Source organism: Chrysoperla carnea, chromosome 1 (genome assembly GCF_905475395.1).
Source record: "Chrysoperla carnea chromosome 1, inChrCarn1.1, whole genome shotgun sequence".
NCBI lineage: Eukaryota > Metazoa > Arthropoda > Insecta > Neuroptera > Chrysopidae > Chrysoperla > Chrysoperla carnea.
In genome coordinates, this window is record NC_058337.1 from 79,712,431 (window position 1) to 79,715,647 (window position 3,217).

Sequence of the window (3,217 nt, forward strand, 5' to 3'; positions counted from 1 at the left end):
ACTTTTGAACAAATTTGCTTGTATAGATGTTGAAACGTGATTCCGATCTAGGATAGCAATGCTAAAAGCGAGGAGCTTAACTATTTACCTTTTTATTACCTTGCTACAAATAAAAATTTCTTATTCCAAAATTATCTAAATAAATTTTACAATTCGTATAACTAAAAGTAAGTTTACCTCTATCACTTCAAGCGCCTCTCCTATATTCGTAAACGATGAAATTCTAAGACAATTGAGAATTAATTCTCCCTAGATGGTTCCCTGTAAAATGTTTCCAAAGCTTGCAGCAATTAATTTTTATAAACAAATAAAAACTTTCCCCTCATATGTTTAAGAAAATATCATGGTTTTTTAAAAGAAAAGTCTTAAAAAAGTTATGATTTAAATTTAAATTTATTTTTAAAACGATTCTCAATTTAGTTAGAGAAACGAACATATGAAGGGTCTCGCAGTGGAAGTCTTTTGTTGATCGGACGGGTTATGGCGCGTAAATTCAAGCGAGGATCTACTAAATCAATATTAGTTATGTGAAGTTGGCTCTACTGTATTACAACTTAAAGTGTCAATAGTGATATTGAATACAACGTGTTGTGTGTCGACGATTGGATTAACAAAAAAAAAACGTAAGTGATCTCAATTAAATTCAATTATGTTTATTTAATTTTTTTTTGTAAAATTTCCTTTAATGTTTCTACTATTCACAATTTTATTTTATTTATTTATTTTTTTTATCAAATGTATAGTAAACAAAAATAAACACTTAGCATAATTTATTTTGACACCTAACCTAAGAATTTTGTATTTGAAAAAAAAATTAAAAAAAAATTTAATATTTGTTTAAAAGGGGACATACGTTAGTACTAACATTGACAACAGTGGTTCCTGGTGAATTTGCTTCCAAATTAAAGCGCATACAGGCATTTATTATATTATTTTTCGTTGAATAAAAATATGTATGTATATTCGGACAAGAGCCATTTGCCGTAACAGCACGGGCGAGGTGTATGGGTCTTCGATTCAATTTAGATCGTCTTCGCCACCACCTAGCGCCGCGAAATGGGGAGTGGCTGACCCTTGTCGTTAATAGGCGGCTATTGGCCAGCACCAAATTGACAAGGGCCACTCGACGGCTTGACTAATAGATCCACCAGGAATCACCACGCATTAAAAAAAAACTTAACTAATATGATTTCCTAATTTTAAAATGTTTGTTACACCTCCAACCTTTTATTAATGTCATTTTTTTTTCAATTTATTTTAGAATATGTCCTTTTTGGCCGGCAAATTAATTGATAAAGAGGCAAAAGATAAATACAACTTACATAGTCATTCACGAATGGAACCGGGGGTTGAACAACCGGACGGCCAGGAGAGAACGCAGCAGCACACAGCGGAATCACTGGGTGATCCTCGAGGTATACCAGATTTTCTTGCATAATTTGTGTTGATCGAATCGGCCTGCATGCGGTGGTGTTGCCGCTGATGGGCGATGTTGAATTTCCAAACAACAAAAGATGAAATAACCATGCGGTCGTCCACTCGAAACTTGTATCAGCAGGTACTCCACGTGAATATTTATCGTTTTTATTTTAATTTGTTTTTGTTTTATTGTTCCTATTTAATCATTCGTTGTCGATTCATTAACTATAACACGATGTTGGTCCAGTTTTAATTTATGTTCGATTTTATTTTATTTGTTTAATGATCGTCGTCGATTGATTAATTTTAATCCACCACGAATGAATATATTCCGAGCTCTTAACTTGCTCGATGCAAAGGTTGAAGTATATTCTTTTTTCATCAAGAAAACCATCAGGTCACTTGTTGACTCGTTGTTTTTGTTTTTTTTTTTATAGTGCCTGGTGCCGCCGTGATCCAATCACGACCTTTCGCGCCGTGTTTACCGCCTGCGATGCTGCGTGCGATTCTCTGTTTGTGCGTCGTGTGCCTGGCCATCCGGGTATCCACTTTCGGCCATTTTTTTATTTTTATGATTTGTAATGAAAAAAAATTGTATTTTAATTTTAAATAAATTTTAAATATTTTACTGACATTTTGTTTTTTTTTTTTTTTTTTTTTTTTTTTTTTTTTTCTTTTTTTGTTCGGTGGGTATAATGTAGCCTAAGCCGAACTCCTTGTGTGAAACCAAAATATGAGTATCGTCTCATCCACCCCCACTGGCTAAAATGCTACGGCATTTCCTCTACTCTTTCATTATAGGGCTTAACGCTTCAATGTGGGCTTTATATCGCGTACGAGTTGTCTACGCACTCGAGCTCACATGAGATTGGTGACGTGGTAAAGGGACATTATTATGTTTCTGATGGCTTTGGGGACGGAAATTCGTCTTAGGCGATGTTTCCCCACGAGTTTCACCAGGAGGTCAGATTTGAGGGCATATCCTGTGACATCTTCCCCAGATTCAATTCTGGAGAGGATGAGTCTATGCTCTTCATCTTCCTCCTGATGTTTTCGCAGAGAGGCACGGCTTTGGGGACGGAAATTTTCTTAGGCGATGCTTCCCCACGAGTTCCACCAGGACGTCAGATTTGAGGGCATAACCTATGACATCCTCTCCAGATTCAATTCTGGAGAGGATGAGTCCATGCTTTTCATCTTCTTCCTGATGTTTTCGCAGAGAGGCAAGGCTTTGAGGCACTTCGTCCAAAAGGTGAATTTTAGCGTCATCAGAAGGTGATAGGGTTTCTAAAGGTTTTTTTTTTTTTTTTTTTTTTTTTTTTTTTTTTTTGGAGGTTTTGTAATGACCCTGAGCGTGGGGCGATTGGAGAATATTTCGGCTTAGACTACATAACCACTCACCCATATTTATTAATTGGTTCTCCATGGCCTGAAGACGGTGTTGGTTGTCAGCATGTCAGCACTAAGTTCGGTTTGGGTTCTTATAGGGTTAAACACACGTGATGGAGGAGATTGATGTGTCGAAGTTGGTGGGGCTGTTGACGTTGAGGCTGTGGTAGCTGTTGTTGATGTCGATGTTGAAGACGCCGTCGTGAAATCGAGCCATGGAAGTTGGTTGACTACTGTAGTTGGCGTCGGTGCGATGGGTACTGGCGGGTGTGAATATGCGTCCGCTCCTGGTGCCCGGCATGTTAGACTCCACGATTGTTCAACGATTATATATGTAAGTGTTATAGAAAACAGAAAAAGATTTGTAGAATTAAGCTTAATTAAAGTTAAAAAAAAAATATTGAAAAAA

At 36.8% G+C, this 3,217-nt stretch overlaps 1 long non-coding RNA gene across 1 annotated transcript; it reads left to right on the plus strand.

Annotated features, from left to right (window-relative positions):
- Positions 1-600: 600 nt before the first annotated feature.
- Positions 601-2,023, plus strand: LOC123305195. Its single transcript, XR_006536835.1, has 3 exons — positions 601-623; positions 1,262-1,558; positions 1,857-2,023. It is a non-coding gene; the product is annotated as an uncharacterized LOC123305195 (long non-coding RNA).
- Positions 2,024-3,217: the final 1,194 nt, after the last annotated feature.